At 40.8% G+C, this 19,366-nt stretch overlaps 1 pseudogene; it reads left to right on the top strand.

Moving 5' to 3' along the window:
• The window catches only part of LOC149196081 (sucrose synthase 4 pseudogene), a 63,558-nt pseudogene extending 46,391 nt beyond the window's left edge, over nucleotides 1-17,167 (top strand).
• The last annotated feature ends 2,199 nt before the right edge of the window (nucleotides 17,168-19,366 follow it).

Here is a 19,366-nt window from a genome sequence, read left to right as displayed (position 1 = left end):
CAGTCTTAGCACTACCCGACTTCACCAAATCTTTTGTCATTGAATGTGATGCTTCGGGTATGAGTATTGGGGCGGTCTTAATGCAGGAAGGTCGACCCTTGGCCTTCACAAGCCAACAACTAAGTGGGAAGAATCTGGGACAATCTACCTATGAGAAGAAAATGATGGCCATATTATATGTAGTAGATACCTGGTGACCTTACTTATTGGGGCGACGTTTCCAAATCCACACAAACCATCACAGTCTTAAATATTTTTTGGAGCAACGCCTATCCTCACCACAACAAAATAAATGGCTCACCAAAATGCTGGGATATGATTATGACATCACTTACAAGAAAGGGCACGAAAATATTGTAGCAGATGCATTATCTCGCCAATTAGAGGAGGAAAGTACCCTGCTCGCAATTTCCCTTCCCATTCCAGAATGGATTGAAGAGGCTCGCATGGAATGGTTTTCACATCCCTGGCTCTCCCAACTCATTACTCAATTGCAGGCGGATCCAAATTCCACCAAGGGCTACTCATGGCAGGATGAGATTCTTCGCTACAAGGACATAGTCATAATATCACCAACATCCACCCTCAAAAGCCGCATTTTGGCGGAGTTACACTCATCCCCCACTGCAGGACATTCAAGCTTTCAGAAGACATATGCTCGCACTAGAAGATCATTTTTTTGGACAGGCATGAAAAAGGACATTCTTACTTTTGTAGCGGAATGCGATGTCTATCAGCGCCACAAAGGGGAGACAGTCAAAGAACCAGGCACATTACAACCATTGCCCATCCTGGCATCAATATGGACAGAGGTTTCTATGGATTTCATTACAGGTCATCCAAAGTCAAGAAACAAGTCAGTCATCATGGTGGTTGTGGACCGACTTTCTAAGTATGCTCATTTTTGCGCCCTACCCCACCATTTTACACCAAATTTGGTCGCTCAATCTTTCATGGATCAGATCTTCAAATTGCATGGCATGCCCACTTCTATTGTGTCCGATCGTGACCCGATATTCACCAGTAATTTTTGGCAGGAACTCTTCAGGCTACAAGGTACCCAACTAAAACTCAGTACTTCCTATCATCCACAAACAGATGGTCAAACTAAAGCAATCAACAAATGTCTAGAAACCTACCTTAGGTGTTTCACTTTAGAAAAGCAACATCTTTGGGTACAGTGGTTACCTCTAGCTGAATGGTGGTATAACACCAACTATCATGCCACCACCAAAGTGACTCCCTATGAAGCAGTTTATGGTCAACTCCCTCCTTCCCCTACTTCTTATATCAATGGGTGCTCAAAGGTACAAGCAGTGGATCAACTCCTACAGAACCGCACAACCATGCTCGACCATCTTAGAGAGAATCTTCATCAAGCTCAAAACCGCATGAAGCAACAGGTAGATCAGCATCGCTCAGAACGCCAATTTCAAGAAGGGGATCAGGTATTTTTGAGTCTGCAACCATATAAGCAAACATCACTCAAAGACAAGGGTTGTTAGAAACTATCTCCAAAATTCTACAGACCGTATCAAGTACTTCAGCGCATTGGAGAAGTGGCCTACAAGCTAGCTTTGCCACACACTGCAAAAATCCATCCAGTTTTCCATGTCTCATGCCTCAAGAAAGTGATTGGGAACAATTACAGAATTCAAACCAATCTACCTGAATTGGATGAAGAAGGGTCAATCTGGCTCCAACCTGAACAGGTCCTAGACACATGAGAATGGCACCTGCATGGCCGCATGATCAAGGAAGTCCTCGTCAAGTGGAAAGACACCTCCACGGAAGATGCAACTTGGGAACCAGCCACTATTCTTCAGCCTTGAGGACAAGGCTATTCTTATGGGGGAGGGCATGTTAGGGTCCCACCCTAACCCCCTTATTTATGTAGTAGGATCAAGTCATAGTTATAGTTAAGTAAAGAGTCAATAAAGTCCATATTAATAATTGTAAGTGGTTAACCCGCATTTAATGACGGGACCACAGTTAGTTGCAAATGGGCCATGGTATTAGATAGATGGTATTAATAAGAACCATTGTATTGCATGTATGAGTCATATATAAAGGATAAAGACTCCCTGCGAGGAGCATCGTGTCTTATTTTGTAATCGAGCTCTGCTCTATTGGAGGTTGCCCCCTCGAAGAGGCAAGTGAACATTGCTTTCTGAATAATAAACTACTTGTTGTTATTTCTCACTGTTCTATGTTTTGGGTATATTTCTGCGCATATTTGGTATCCTTGTATTGTCTTGTAGGTTAAGAGCATAACACACAAACTTCGAGGTAGCCTTGCACAGGTCAGAAGGTGGTCATGTTTATACTCTAAAGTCATAGGATTCCAAGATGAAGTTGCTTGTATGGAGTATGTTACAGTTTGAGTAGCCCATTTCAGGTCATCGTCATGATTGGAGGTATAATGATGCATTTTTCCATGTACTTATTTTCATTTTTGCTGAGATGAATGAAGTGTGTGCATTGTCATTTATGATCTCTTTTAAATTACTTCTTCTTTAAGTATTTTGCATATGTGGTTTCTACATGCTCTTTTAATGAAATTCTGCTAACATCAACCAAAGAAAAGATCTTGGATCATGTTTATATAATAGGCATACCGGATCAATCTCAAATGAAATTTTTTATTATATTGCTCACTAATTATTACATTGATGTGGGTGATTCCTATTGTAATCATTGTTTCCAATTGGCGGTCAAGGTCGTTCTTGGAAGGGATGAGTTTTGATGCTACAACTATCAGGAAAAACATGAGATTGAATTGATCAAAGTTTGGGTGCCATGGCCAAGTATGGTTTGGTAGGGTTTGGTACATCAACATATCTTATTGTAAGTTAATTATTTTAAATTTTCTAAAATGAAATTGAACTTTGGACTTTGGGAAAGAAGTAATGAAGCCAGTTTCTTGTCAATATGGGTCACTCTCATGCTATTATGTGTTTTATCGTACTCCATTATCAAATCTTGGCATATAGGCATCAATCATCATGTTATTCATTCTTTAAAGCAACCTCACATTCACCACAACAACAAAGGGTGAAGTTTATTTCAAGATGCATACATGAGAAGGATCTTAGCAATGAACAACCAAGAGCGAAGTTTTTTTCAAGATGCATACATGAGAAGGAGCTCGACAATAAAGAAGGGTAGTTATTTTTGAGAAATCTAGGGCATCATATGTATTAGGTTCATTAGGTAGATTTCTCTAGGACTTTGAAATTTTCTTGTGATTTCTCTTATTCTTCTTATTAGTTCTTCTTTCAATTTATTGTGTTCCTTTCATGAATACAAATGCCAAACAATGATGATCACAATAAGGGAAAAAAGATGTAGGTTCTCAGTCAAGGCAAAACCCCTATCTAGGGGAAAACCCATTCCAACTCTTCCACTAGTATATTATGATCAAATTGAGACAAACCAAGACCTTAGACCAGACCGAAAGACTTTCCTCCTCCACCAATTCATCCCTCAAACTGTTCTTTCAAGCTTCAAAGATCAACTGCAACAATACTGCATCAAAGAAAGAATTTAGACCTTACTGCTTCAAAATTTCATCCTAGCTTTAGGTCTACAACTTTGGCCCTCTTGCAGCTTTAGATTCTTTGCATGTGTGAGGGAAAGTGAGAGAAAAATGAAGTTTTCTTCTTTGCTAGAGTTTCTCCTTTCTTCACTAGGATTTCTCTTGTTTTCCAAGCCTTTTAAACCCTTCCTTCTTTCCTTCGCTTCTCCTTATGATTGCAAATTGAACTTCTTGAATTGGATGCTCAACTAAGTCAAGTAGCACTTTAATTTATAGTGGTTGTAGCTACCATAATGAGGGTGACTTGATGTACTTAAGGCTGACTTGATGGAGGAGGCCTAGATGAATCATTTTACATCAAAATAAATCTCTTTCTTGATAGAAAGAGCCCAAGAAGGGTCTTTACATGATGACATGGACAAGGACACTTGACATAAACATTAGAAGCCTGCAATGGAGGTTTTGACCTATTAATCATGTTGTGGGGAAAAATGCCTATGCAGGACGATCCTATCCACCTAAGGTGTGACAGTGCCTTAGCAACAAACGAGTACAGCTATTCTGGTTTCTTCCTTTATGAAATGTGAAAGAAGAGAGATCAATAGACTTACCGATGTCTTCCGTTTGTCCCTCGATCCGGTCTCTCTTCTCTTTGGGTGTTCACAGCTACTTGCCTTCTTGCTTGTCCAGCTTCAACGGGTTCCTGCAAGATCACAAGAGAACAGCTACTTGCGACAAGAGAACAGCTACTTGAGACAAGAGAAGAACACTACACAAAGACAGATGTTCACGTTCATAACTAGTTTAGGATTAGAAATAAACCAAATACACTAATACATTCATACATCAAAATACATCAGTATATAGGAGAAACCAAGATAGCTTTATTGATGAATAACAAGGTTCAGGAAGAGATACAACCCAGAGGGCTCCAATCCAGCATCTCCTTCCCAGCAAATGGAATTCCTATCTTCACCCCTTTCAAAGCATTAAGCACCCAATGATTCCAATCTCAAACCAACAGCAATTCTTTGCAATAACAAAATTCCAGCCCCCAGATCTCATGGAGGAGAGATCCATATATAGATGTTTGGAGAGAGGATGAGTCAGCTTGAGATCTGACTAGTGTCCTCTCCCTCTGTTAGTTCTTGAGTCCACTTGGAGGTTCTTGCTTCCACTTGGAGATTTGGAACCTCTTACTCATCACCAGTCGAATTCCCTGAGGCAAGTGTCATTTTGGAAGCTTCCTGGGTTTTGACACCTTGAGAAATGAGCCTGCCACATGTCCACTCTCGTTTAGCGCAGGTAGCCAGTGTTCCAGTTGACATTCAACGCAGGTAGCCAGTGTTGGCTTTGACATTCAGCGCAAACAGCTAGTGTAGCCACTGAAATGATCCTGAATTGACTTGTTTTTGAGCAGTTTCTGGTGGAGAACTTCTGTGAATTGCTGTGGTTTGTTAGCCTTGTTCCTCTAGGGGTAGGAACAACATGTTTAGGGACTTTGGATCCCTTAGATTATGGACATTTCATACTCAATGCTGTAAGGCACAAAAATGTCTATAACAGTTGCCCCCTAAAGTATGAGGCTGTTTATTGGGTGAAATGCTTTATCAGGGGGATCCGAAGTTCATCCAATGCTGAGAGGAGACCTGTAATAAGATACAATACAATACATTATTTTTCATTATGCTTTCATGATCTAGCTGAGGCGGGCATTCCCATGCTCAGCTTTATAAATTCATTTTTTCTGTACATAGAACAGACAACCGTTTGATGGTAGACTGATAATTTTGATGAAATTATCATCCTTTGAGTAGGATGATTATCTGTTGCAATGATGTACATGTCAATGTCTTTATCTTTCCTGAATATATATCGCAGCCCGGATGGACGAAACTAGATCCGGGGTCTTCAAACTCGTTTGATCTTCACTCTAAGTACAAGTCGATCCATGTGAGAAATGTTTTGAAGTCAAACATGGAAAGACATCGCTTGATTACCGGTCAATGATGTAAACCGTTAACAAGCGCGAGAGGAATCACCGATAATGATAATGACCCTCAAGGTACTGCAGTACAATTCACGTGGTGTGAATAAAGGACTTGGCGTCGAACACCACGCAAAATCTTTCGGTCGAAGGTCATTGATGTATACCTGTCGCCGGAAGTGAGAAACTTGCCATTGTGGCATGCAAGCTTCAAAGTACTAAAGGGGGTGTTCCTAGATCAACTTCTTGGATAATGAGCTGATGTCGACAAGAAGCGATCCGTCACAGGAGGGCCTTAATGAATCCCACATCAATGACACGGAACGGAGCTAATGATTTTAATGGAGGTGAAAACGATCTGTGACATATGATTCAGGGTGGCGGTCATGAAAGGATGAAAGATAATGTATGGCAGTGGATGGGACACGGTTGACTTTTTCTGAACGACTTCTCTTGAACATATGGCGACACTGATGCGACGGATTGGTAGCATTACCCCAAATATGGATGGTATGGCGAGACCATGGATGTGACCGGTGAATGAAACAACCCAACCCGATTGTGGTACGGAGGAAAAGTGTCATGTTCAAGAGCGACTTGCTACCATCAAAGTTTTCTTTAGTTTCTCCCAATTTTTCCCCAGTCATTGCTGACCAGTACCTCTTTATTTTTGTCAAGCTTGAGGAGGATAACATATGCTTGTTCTATAACCTGCCCTTCGGGCAAGCCCATCGCTATGTTTTAACGAGCCTAGCGATAGTGAAACTCGTTCTCGTCTAAAGACAAGTTTGTCGCTATTTAATGATTTTAACGAGTCTAACGACAAGGATAACTCGGTTCTTTTCATTTTTAGAGAGTCTGAAAAGATACATAAAGTTAACTCCAAAAGTCCTTTTTCGTCGTCTAATCCCTTAAGTCCGAAAAAGTATAAAACAATACAGAAGGGATGAGTTTTCGATAGTTTTAACGAGCCAAATAAAACAAGCGCTCGATCTTTTTGTGCAATAATCCCTCAGGTCCAAAAAGATTAAAATCTAGAGGAGGGATAGCTCTTCCTGTCCCTTTAACAAGCTGGAAGGCCAAGGACTCGGCAATCTTTTCATATTTTACGAGTCAGCTGAAAAGAGCTTAAAGAAGACTCGTCTTTTGAGGAACGAGTGATAAACAGGGTTAGCAGCTGATTCCAGGTACAGGTTGGAATTTTCCAATCACGGCAGTGTCACAAGGATGGCTAGGTGAAATCACTCTTCGCAGCTGTTCCTCAAAATGGGTAAACAATCATATGGAGGTGAACGATCGGCCAATGGAAAAGTGGAGGTGACGGTGCAAACACGACCAAGGCTTTAATGGCTGATGATATTACATTCACAGTGGTTATTTACCGGGATGGTTCATTTTTTATTTTAAAATGAGCTTAAACGCTGGTGGAAACACTTGCTCATTGCTTATGTTTATTTTTTAACGAGCATGAAGTCCGCGTTAAAACTGCTCGGATCTTGTGTTTATTTTTTAACGAGCATGAACTGTGTGCTAAAACTGCTCGAATATACCAGTCATATGATAAGAGTGTCTCATTGAAGATGCTATTTTTTAGGGAGCTTAGATCTTACGTAAGCTTTGCTCCGGATCCTTTCGTTATGCAAGTTTGGAAATGACTAATCCTACGAGTTTAAAGGGTTAGAGGTCCTAAAAATTTAAAAAATAAATAGCCGCCCCTTGCTTGCACTCCAAAAGGTTTGCATGCCCCCAGGTATAAAACAGAGTTTCAAGGTTACCTCTACTTCACTTCCGCCAAAACATTTGTTTTAACGAGAGAGGCTTACCTCTTTCAGGTTACCCAAAGATTGTCTCGTTAATCTTTCAAACAAAACACTTCCTCGGCAATGTCTACCGAAATAGACAAAGGTGAGCGACGTAGCCCGCCAACTCACATAACTTTGACAAAAGAATCTTATTCTAGAATAACCCTCTTCCTAGACGGACGGGGTACAGACTAGTCATATTCTCCCGCGGAAACCTACTCTATACCCAAAGTTTCCCTGCCGAAGCAGACCAAGACGCATGCCCCCTGGGTTCCAGTCATATCCTCTCGGATTACTCGCGCTCATCAGGAGGACGGACCGTGGGTTGAGACACTTCTTGCGTGAATAGACCATTTAGGGATGATATATGACTATTTGCGATGCGTGATCCGGGAAACGAAAGTTGGTCCACGAGCTTGACCACTCTTCCTCCATGCGGAAAACACATTACTCTAAAGAGTGAGGAGACTATAGCTCCCATGCAATATATATAGTCTCGTCCAAGGAGTAGGTTATAATCCAAGGGTCCTTGAACGACCATCACGTTCATTTGAACGGTCTTCCCTTTCAATGTTATGGGCACATTGGGGAGGATCCCTAAAGGTCGACTGGTTCCTTTATCAAAACCTGATAGATTTCTCATTTCAGGTAAAAGCGCTGGCGAACCAAGCGCTTTCCAAGCAATAGAGGAAAGGATACTCACAGATGCCCCCTCATCAATGATAGTGCCAGCCATCACCATTCTGTATATTTGAACGATAATTCTGAATGGTATGCTTGCTGGCAACCGGGGTCTGCCTAGTTGGTTCCAGTCGAAGGACACAACCAGGTTGCTTGGCGGTGGGACCGAATAGACGGCCGGATATCGCTCGGACGAACTTCCTTCCTGCGATAAAGGAATGGGGGCATTGCCCCCTTGTTCATCGGAGTCAGTGTTGATGAAGAGAATTTGGACGTTGCGTCTTTATTCTCCTCTGTGATGGTATCATTCGAAGATAGAGCCTCTGAAGGCAAAACCGGGTCAACTGCCGTCTCAACCTTTTGACTTTCGTCAGGCATGGATCCAGACGGTTCATCTTCAATGATAGGTGCTTCGGCTGACCACTTGGGCGGGCCAGCCGGGTTCTCAACTAGTGAAGGACTTGGCAGGAGTTTTTGATATCCAGGAGGAAGTTGCGCTCGTAAAATCGAGCGGTCTTCTAGAACTCTTTTAGCCTCGTCTAAGAAGGGACAACTGTGGATGGCGTGATTGCCTTCACACAGTTTGCAGGGAAATCTAGCTTTCCCTCTCTGTCCTGGGACTTCACTTTCACTAGTCGACGGTGAGCAGTCAACATGGCTATCAGAGGTTGATGCTACCGAATTGTGCAAACGGGGAGACCAGTCCCTTAGTATTCGAGGGATACAGGGACAATCTCTGTGGAAGTGGTGTCCCTTGCATATGACACATGGCGATTTAGGCCTGGTCAGTGATGTGTGTGGATTTTTGTCAGACGACTCTCGTTTGCCCCCAGTCGCTTTTGGCTCCTTCTTCTTCTTCTTCTCTTTCTTCTTCTTTTCCTTCTTCTCCTTAGGAACTTGGTTTTTTGTTTTACCAGTTCCGTCAAGCGAAGAGGAAGGAGGAGAGGAAGAGTTAGATGAGGTAGAAGGCTGGTTGGCAACTCTGGTCTGGTCTAACTGTTGACTCGACTATTCAGGAATGGTGGTGTTCTGAACGACATTGGTTGAAAAGAGCCAAACTGGCAGGCCAATTGTCAGTCCTGGAAGCGACAACGTGGCCATGTGGGGCGCACCAACATCTCCCCAAGAGGAGAAGGGACTAGGATTTCCACCAAGGGGAATTCCTTAGTTGGTGTGCTCCATTTTTTTCAACCTAAAGATCAACGCAGGAATAGGGGTGATTGTTCCGTTTAAAATAAATTTTTAACGACGCTTAGACACAACTTGCTTTTTCAGTTTTAAAGAGTCGAGAAAAAGCTAAAGATGACTCTAGTCTCCTTCGATGTTTTAACGAGCCCGAAGTGACAAATGCTCGGATGGACTTTTTCTGTTATAGAGTCTGAAAAAGGCCAAAAGGAACTGCTCTGGAGTTCTAAGCAGAGGGTGTGCCAAACTTTTCGCAAAACCGCAGAATACTTTTTAGGGTACGGGCAGTCGATCTTCCTGAATGCTGTGTTCAGTGCATTGCGATCAGTAGGGCGGCCGACACGGCTTCCTAAGGATAAAGGTTTTATGCCTATAGGGGTCTCCCAATATATACGCGACGGTACGTGGGAGCACAATCCGTACTGGCGCTATCGTCCCTCAGGAGGAATCACCCACCTTCCACGAGATCGACAGTCACCAGGCTTAACGACGCCGGAACACGTCTCTAGCCTAGACCTCTATGTTGTGCGTTATGTTGCAAAGCGTTGTTAAGTTCATTCAATTTATTTTAGGTTGATCTTTTTAGAAGTTTGCCTTTCAAGGTTCACCACGAGATGTATGATACAAATTCCTAAATGCAGTCTAAAGATGATAAGCAAGCTTTATATCTTTTCAACTTTGAAAATCCTAGCTACTAAGGGAAAAGAAAGACACCATCTTTTCTCAAAGAGCAATCAGCACACTCTAATGCACTTTTCCTAAATCCAGCATGCAAACTATCAAGATGCAAATGCACAATGCAGGTGTTTGTTTTCCGCTTTCTTAGTATTGATGCCTACAAAGAAAGCTTTTTGTACAACTTTGAATTTGCTTCTAAATGATTAATACAAACAAGTTTACTTTTTCGAAATCAGAGAGGGTAGAAGAGATTACAACACTTAACGATTTTCGAAATAAAGACTTGTTTCGACACTTAAAAGAGACAAATTCAAACCAATAAGCAAAAGTAAATGTATAATCAATCTACAAACAGCCAATGAACTCTCTTCTAAGATCACAATCAACAGATCTGAATCAAGGGCTACAGGATGACTATTTCACTTATGCAAAGGAAAACTGTAAATGACGCCACAAACACATAAAAACACTCACAGTCTTTTTGTACAAAAGGAGGCGGAATCTAAGTAGAGAAAAGGAGTTATCAGACTGGTACCTATGCTGGTTACAGGCTGCAAAAATCAGAGATCAAAACAAAGCAAAACAGAGCAGAGAACCCCAGCTGCACAAGGCAAAACTGGTTCAGCGCAACCTCAACACAGGGGTTTTGACATTCAGCGCAGGTAACCTTCACGGGACCTGCGTTGAAATGCAGAATCCCTTCACTGGGTCTGCGCTGAAGGAGAAACTCTCGTTTCCCTCAGGTTCTGGGTCACAGATTGCTATTTAATTCACTGTTTTAGGCCAAATAAAAGCAACAAGCAAGGTGTAATCAAAGGGATGCTTTGAAGGGCTACTAAGATCTATCACAAGGATCATCAAATCATTTGTGAATCCATTGTTAAGATCATAGACAAGTCCAGTAATTGGATCAAAGCAGAAACTGTCTACTTTGCATCCGGGAAAGATGCAGTTCGATTGTTGCTGTCAAGTCTATGAAACAAACAATGATAGAAACACAAATAAAATGACTAAACAGATCTCCCCAGTGGAGTCGCCAATTTGTTGTGGGGAAAAATGCCTATGCAGGACGATCCTATCCACCTAAGGTGTGACAGTGCCTTAGCAACAAACGAGTACAACTATTCTGGTTTCTTCCTTTATGAAATGTGAAAGAAGAGAGATCAATAGACTTACCGGTGTCTTCCGTTTGTCCCTCGATCTGGTCTCTCTTCTCTTTGGGTGTTCACAGCTACTTGCCTTCTTGCTTGTCCAGCTTCAACGGGTTCCTGCAAGATCACAAGAGAACAGCTACTTGCGACAAGAGAACAACTACTTGAGACAAGAGAAGAACACTACACAAAGACAGATGTTCACGTTCATAACTAGTTTAGGATTAGAAATAAACCAAATACACTAATACATTCATACATCAAAATACATCAGCATATAGGAGAAACCAAGATAGCTTTATTGATGAATAACAAGGTTCAGGAAGAGATACAACCCAGAGGGCTCCAATCCAGCATCTCCTTCCCAGCAAATGGAATTCCTATCTTCACCCCTTTCAAAGCATTAAGCACCCAATGATTCCAATCTCAAACCAACAACAATTCTTTGCAATAACAAAATTCCAGCCCCCAGATCTCATGGAGGAGAGATCCATATATAGATGTTTGGAGAGAGGATGAGTCAGCTTGAGATCTGACTAGTGTCCTCTCCCTCTGTCAGTTCTTGAGTCCACTTGGAGGTTCTTGCTTCCACTTGGAGATTTGGAACCTCTTACTCATCACCAGTCGAATTCCCTGAGGCAAGTGTCATTTTGGAAGCTTCCTGGGTTTTGACACCTTGAGAAATGAGCCTGCCACATGTCCACTCTCGTTCAGCACAGGTAGCCAGTGTTCCAGTTGACATTCAACGTAGGTAGCCAGTGTTGGCTTTGACATTCAGCGCAAACAGCTAGTGTAGCCACTGAAATGATCCTGAATTGACTTGTTTTTGAGCAGTTTCTGGTGGAGAACTTCTGTGAATTGCTGTGGTTTGTTAGCCTTGTTCCTCTAGGGGTAGGAACAACATGTTTAGGGACTTTGGATCCCTTAGATTATGGACATTTCATGCTCAATGCTGTAAGGCACAAAAATGTCTATAACAAATCATTGACCCAAGCATGAAACCCATGCTTTAATAAGTTAATTTATTTTAATAAAAAAAAGTTCATTTTTCTTTCTTTTGACCAATAACTATGTCCACACAATCAAAGAGGATGAAATGTTGGCAAGCAAAGATGGTGGATCTCAAAATCTTTTTAGGGCATCACAATAAGTCAATGAATGAAAATGCACCAACAAAGAGGAAGGACATTGCAATGATGGAATTTCGTCCAACCTCATCCACCCATAGCCCAGGGATTAGTCATGGTAATTCCCCTGGCCCGAGGCTCTAGAAGTAGTTGACACAACTAGATCATGGGCAACAATATATTTATCTATTGCTTATGTTTCAATATTCTAGTTTTATGGGATTTATGACATGGACAAAACATAAAATGTTGGTTTCAAACTGTAATAGTCCATTTGTACAGTGTTAGTTTCAAATTGTAATAGGCCATCTGCAATTTTCAATATCTACAACTACAAATGTATTTGTGAAGCATCTACACAAATGCTATATCCTTATGTAGAGTATTTATTAGCTTGTTTTAGTTAATTATTAGATTGAAATTGTGTTGATATATTTTATGCTAGTTTGGAGGATACATTTTATGAAAATAATAATCACGGGATGGCACAGTTAGAATGTCACAACTAAAAATAGAGGATTGGCAAGATTTTGAGCCTAGGCATCTCCTTCACATGTCGAATTTCAAAGCTTTCTCATTAGTCTCTAAAAATAGTAGATTAGTATGATTTTGTGCCTAAGCATTCTCTTCATGTGTCGAATTTCAATGTTTTATTTTCATAGTACATAATTTTATTTATTTTAACATATTTGTGAAAAAATGAATATATTCATAGTGTTTTTGGGCTTTTATATAAATAAGAGAGCTTAATTTTAAAATTTTCCTAATATTAATGGACAAATTGCTCAAAATCAACATTATTTCACATGGATGGATTTAATTTTTAAACAATTCAATAAAAATGTATTTTTATATATAAAAAAAATAAATATATAAAATATATAAAAATAAAATAAAAAATAAAAAAATTGCTACTAAAATAGTTGATGACCCTTTTTTGAGTTAAAGGGATAGTGTTGGGTGCAGGAATTACACTTAAGCAAACTCCTCAACACTTAATTTGTCAACCCAGGGGATCCGTAAACTTAGAGACGAAGCACAGGCAATGCCAGAGATGGTATGAATCTTTCTAATATAAATCCCTACTTTATTTAAAGAAAAGATTGCAGAATCAAATTAAAAAGAGAAAAAGGCAACTTGAACCATCAAAATAATCTAAGACTGGAACAAGGAAGAATGAGTTTAGAAGAGGGGATTAAAGATAAAGGGAAATCACTCTAGCTAATTACTGTTTAACTACTGAGTGTGTGTTTTTCTTTAGCAGAGACACTTAGCAGTCACATCAGATGGGCCCTTAAACCTGCTTCTTTAGAGATTTCCTTCTTGCACTAATCTGTCATGTACTATCGCAGTCTGCTGGCACAAGTGCAGGAACATAGATTTATGCAGAAGGTATAAATGGTGCCTTTACTAAAGGCTTTTACTTCCTGCAAGGCTTGAAATTTTCTAGATTCAAAGCATTTAGATCCCATGGAAAAAAACTAGTTCTTGCACCAGATCAGAGCTTCTTGCACTTAGCATTTAATTCTTAAAATGAGTGCTTAATTATTGCAAGTGCTATTATGCTGTTAAATCAAATTGCACACATAAAAAGAGAATGTTTCTGATCTTGACAGAGTGTAGGAATAAAGAAACAATCCATATACATTTATCCTATCATAAGCATTTAATGAAAGAAAGAATATTGCGGGAAGTAGACTAAGAAGAGTTGTTGCATCACACCAACGTGCACTGGTGCAGGTTCATTTCTCCTGCTTGGACTAGGCGGGGAAAAACAATCGAACAGAATTGCAGAAAAGGAGATATCACACCAACGTGCATTAGTGCAGGGTTATTTCTCCTGCTTGGACCAGGCAGAGGAAAACCAATCTGAAATCAAGTGCAAGAAAGGGATTTATCTACTTCACACAACGGATCCACTTTCACTCAGACAGGAATGCATGTACTTAAAATTAAAACACACTTGACAATATAAACACCAATTACAGGAAAATGGGAAATGGGGTAAACGTGCTGGGTTGGCTAGGCCCTAGCTAACCAGCGCGTTTCCCATTTAAATAAAAACACTGCTCAGTACTTTAATCAATTCATCAGCTCAAATACAGAAATGCGATTTGTGAAACATGAGGCGGAGCTCCCTTTTATTAATTCACTGAGGCAAGTACATACATTAATACATCGTCCAACCCAGATTCGGGCGATAAAAAAATACAGCAACCTGTTATCGCCTCTTTGGTTGTGTCTCTGTTCTATCCAAAAAATACCTTAGTCCTATTTACATTATACATTATATAGATCTTTGGCCAAAGGCCAAAATAGATCATTCAACCGATTACATAACCAAACGCAGAATTTAGCTTTTCGGCCTTTAAACTTAGACAGTTAGCAAAACTAGTCGTAGCCAATCTCCAGCTTTCGTTCTTCACATATTCGATCTCGGCTGCCTTTGGATCGATCTTGCTGTCGTGGTTGAAGCTACTCAAAACAAGGCGGTGATCAAGGAGGTTCAGATCTGCTGCAAGGATTTGTTGTGCTGGCAACGATGCAAGATCCGATCCTGCACTAGGATCAGCGGTCACGGTAAGTACTCTAACTACCAAATAAACATTGGAGATATCGATAAGTTACAAAGAGTGATTAAAAGTAAGAAATCATGTAATAAATGATTAATTAATGCTAAGTTAAATTAAAAGTATGAAAAATAAAGTTTATACGAAATATGTCACCGTTCTTGCACTGGTGCAAGATGAGGGTGTATAAAAGAGGTAAAACAGTGGTAAATGGTTATGATTTAGGAAGGGGAAAATGGCAAAAAGAGAGAAAATTAGGGGGCTAACATCCTCCCATCCCTAAGTTGTTGTGTGTCCTCACACAACTCTTTACCTTTGCAAAAAACCTTCAAAACTTTGAGCATTCCATCTCAATCCTGCTCTGGCATACTGACATCAGCGTGCAATGTTTCAGACTTCTTCTTTCTGATGTTCTTTAGCTTCTTTGTCACCTTTTTAAGTCGCTTGAAACATTGCGTAGCTCGGTACTTCCAAACTCTAACTTCTCTTTTCTTTTTCTAGATCTCCGTAGTTAATTCTTCTTTACTCTGTTATTTATCCTCCTGCGCTTTAACTATGAGATGTTCTAAGTTCTGCACTTGAAGCTCTAGTTCAACTACCTAAGTAGCAGGAGTTACCAAATCTTCTTCTTTTTCTGTCTCGACAGGGGTTGCGTCTTCCTCAGGGACCTCAATATCCATCATGGTTACATTAGGAAATTTTTCTTCTTCTACTTCTTCTTCTTGCACTGGTTCTTCTTCTTCTGGTTCTTCTTCTTGCACTGGTGCAGAAGGGGATTCAACGTCCTGTGGGGACTGTGGTTCTTTGCCTGCACCAAATTCTTTATTCTTTTTCCGGGGCTTTTTAATGAAATCTGCCAACAGAGTGTCATCTTCGACCTCTGCAAATTTTGTTGCATCTGCAAGGACTGACAGGTTGTCTTCTTCGAGGGTCTGTGCCTGTACTGGTGGCGTAGAAGGAGTCTCTTCAACAGGTGCACTAGCTATCTTCTTATTTGGAGATGGGGCCCTTTCTTCTTTTGATTTTTCAGGTCGTTTCCTTTTTGCACTGGTGCAAGAAGGACTCCCCTTTACATTCTTACTCGGACCCTTGCTTGTGCTGGCGGGGTCCTCTGTCTCCTTTCCAGCAACTGTATTTTTATGTAGTTGTTTTAACAGCGCCTCCCAGGTCATGCCTTTAACTTCTAATTGTTTCTGGACCAAAATCTTTATCAGGCCGTGGTGATATAACTTCTTGTCAGCCTGGTCTACCCATCTGTCCCGCACACCTTTGGCCATTTTTTCCAAGCTCTTAAGCAAAAAATAGGGGAAATTCATCCTCCACCGGATGTGTTGGGCGACTTCGAAATGTTGCAACATCCTAAAATGGTACACAAAAGTGCAGGAGTACCTTCCCTCACAGGTTACGAATTTTTGTAGGATGAAAATGAGGTCCTGCCACTGTCCCAGCAGGGCACTGCGCGGAACTCCTTCCTTCCAATCTACCTTCATCTTCTTATCGACGACAAAACACTGCCATCGCTTGCTTTCTAGTTTCTGATTTTTAAACCATTGCTCACTAGTGTTTTCCAAGCCTATTGCTGCTACTACAAACTCTTCTGTAACTTCAAATTTTAGAGGCCCAATTTTTACTCGGCCATTTTTTAAATTTCTGGCAAACTGTAATGCCACTTCACTGTTGTGCCCGACAAACTTTTGCAAGAACTGAAGAAAGCATGAGTCTCACAATAGTGCAAGACTATTGCGATACTCAACAGTATGTTCTACCCTACTGAGAGATGAGGGTTCGCTTCGAACATGCGGCATCGCTGCTTAACGATTATGAACAGTCGAGAATTTACATGCAACACCAGGAAAATTGGTTCTTATAGATAGGGATCCAACCGTCCACCATCCCTTCCATCTTATCACCCATTCATTCCACTGAAATAGTCGTGGATGCACGACATCTTTGAGATCAGGCCGGATTGGTACTTGCGGTGATGTTTTAACGGCTAGGTGAGGTAATCATTACGAGTGAAGGACATCTAGGATTATGGTGGAAAGGGGCAATTATATCCAAGCAACGGTTAAACACTTCCACACTCCTTCATAATTCAAAAAAGAACTTAGCATTCATTAAAAAATGATCATGATTCTTAACTTAAAAACACCTTGTACTTTAAATAATTTTCTCCTAGTTAATATGATAGCACAAGTACTCATCGACTAAGTGAAAGGACTTCTTATAAACTTTCATGATGACCACTTTTCTATGACGTATGCTATGAAAAGAACAAATTGTACTATGTTTCTGACAGGGTGCATGCTTGCACCGGTCTGCTTGCACCGCTTAAACTATGCTATTCTGTTGGTACCATTCTGCTTGCATTATTATATAGGACGACATGCTTGCACTAGTGCAAGCATAATATCTGAAAAAAGAACAGGGAATTTAAATAAAATATAGGCTGGACTTCCAACATGGCTTCCTCAACTTATACTGGAAATTTGCTTCGCCCTTTCTTGATGCTTCAGAGCATATCCTTTTGCTCTTTGTGCGCGAGATCCTGCAATGAATTCATGAGGGAACAAAGAAGTGGGAAAAGGGAAATTTCAGAATGGGAAGGAATTTTGTTACAGGGATTCCAGGAATAGTACCACAAGAGGGAATAAACAGAAGTGGGATAGGGAAAAAAATTCAAGGGTAAAGTGGGGTTTTTACGAAACGGACAGGGTAAATTCAGAAGAATATGGGAAGGTTAATCATTCTGGGATTGAAGAAGAAAACTGAGGGAATATTATGAAAGTGGAATATGAAGAAAGGCAGAAATTTTTTTGGAAGGTCTACCTACACTAGTGCAAGAAAAAATAATTGCAGCGAAAATTAAGCATTACTTGAATAAAAATATCCATGCTAATTACCCCAATTGTATAAAGGTTGGTTCTATTGAACCTGCTTTTACTTGGTGGTCGCTAGCATATCTAAAGATCAAGCAACATTTGTTTTTTGTTAGAAATTTTTTATCCTCCTGCCAGGAAGCTGGTTTTCAGGTTGATCCTTCTGCAATCATGTCAGCGAACTCATTTTCATAATTACAGGAAAATGTTTTTTTCTTTACTTTTTTAATTTATTTTTTTTGTATTATTATTATTATTATTATTGTTAAGAAGTGTTAGCTCTGCTACATGCTGCTGTTTTTCCAGGAGAAGGAATAGGTTTGGTCCTTGGTTTCTGGCTCAGAGATGGTTTATAATGGTTATCATGGTCTCTCCCTATTTTCCCCGCTACCTCCATTTCATCCTTCCCTTTCATTTTCCCTTATTTCCCTCTGAACCCCTTTATTCCTGTTTTGGCCTCAAAACCCCTCATAAACTCTTTTTCGGGCTCTCGGGCTTCTTTTTGTTTAAAACCTATAAATCCCCGCTTACCTTTTATAAACCCCATATCAACTTTAAAAACCCCTGATAACCACGCTTAAGTCTTTTTTCCAACTCCCGGGCATTTTTGTGTTATAACCTTTTAAAAACCCCAATAGTCCTTTGTAAACCATATTAACATATGTTTTTGTTTTACCTTGGTACTAAAATTTTAACCCTTTATAACCCTGCGCATATCATAAAATTCATATCCCTAAGCTTTAATAATGCCCGAGCCCGCCCTTTACCTATCACGTCACCCCGAAACGTATGTATTAACCTATTAACCGTCTGATCCTCCGTTTGATGTTCCAACGATCAACGCTTCCCCCGCTCTGTGAACATGCCCGATCGAAAGCCTACGGGTAAGTGGTTTTCCACCTGCCATGCGTCATCATACTACTGCATCGCACCGCCCTGTACGTAAACCACTACAGCCCGAAAGCGGTGCGGGGAATACCGCCCGCCCGCGAAACCGCTTGTCCCCCGCTCATTAACCATCGATCATCTCCGCCTCTCATCAGCCATTGGATCATTCTCGCCGTGATCCAACGGTCATCGTTCACCCATCCTCGTTTACGCCCGATAGCGCCCTCCGATCCAATCTGCACCGTTCGTTTTCGTGATCCGACGGAGGCTATTGATCCCTGCGCCTCCGTGTCATCCATCACCGCTCGATAGCTCCTTAGATCGAATCTCTGCCGTCCATTTTGTCAGATCCACAACTAATATTCAATCGCCCTCCTGTTTTCTCCCAACACTGCCCGCCAAGTGATCTTCGCCATCCATCTGAGCTATCCATCGGACAGTATTCATTTGCAGGTCATCGTTCAGTTTCATGCAATTTTCAGTGTTTTCAGCCTGTCTTGTGCACGCAGAGAAGGAGGGAAGCCACGATCCAGCGACCTACGCATTAAAGTCCTCAGCTACTACATTCAACACAGTGTACCTTGAAAGGACAAGAAGGACCACCTTGAGTAGATAAATGACTGTAGCAGTTATTGAAAGTCATGCAGATAATACTTCACCTGTTCAGGAAGGACATCAAAGTACAGAAAGAGTGATTTTGTTCATTAAAAACATTCAGATTGTAGCAGAGGATCCATATCTAACTGTAAATGCGGTTGGTGGTCAGTTATGACCCCTCCACACATGGGTCTGCAGATATTTTTTGTGAACAAACTCTATAAATAGACAGAAAAATAATGTAATGAGGTTGATGAGTGTTATTCTATTATAAGCTTCAACT

The sequence above is a fragment of the Pinus tabuliformis genome, chromosome 2_2, assembly GCF_031772625.1.
Source record: "Pinus tabuliformis cultivar Carrire ecotype Pingquan chromosome 2_2, CPIR1, whole genome shotgun sequence".
NCBI lineage: Eukaryota > Viridiplantae > Streptophyta > Pinopsida > Pinales > Pinaceae > Pinus > Pinus tabuliformis.
Note: the sequence above shows the minus strand (reverse complement) of the source record. Positions and strands in the feature narration are given on the sequence as shown.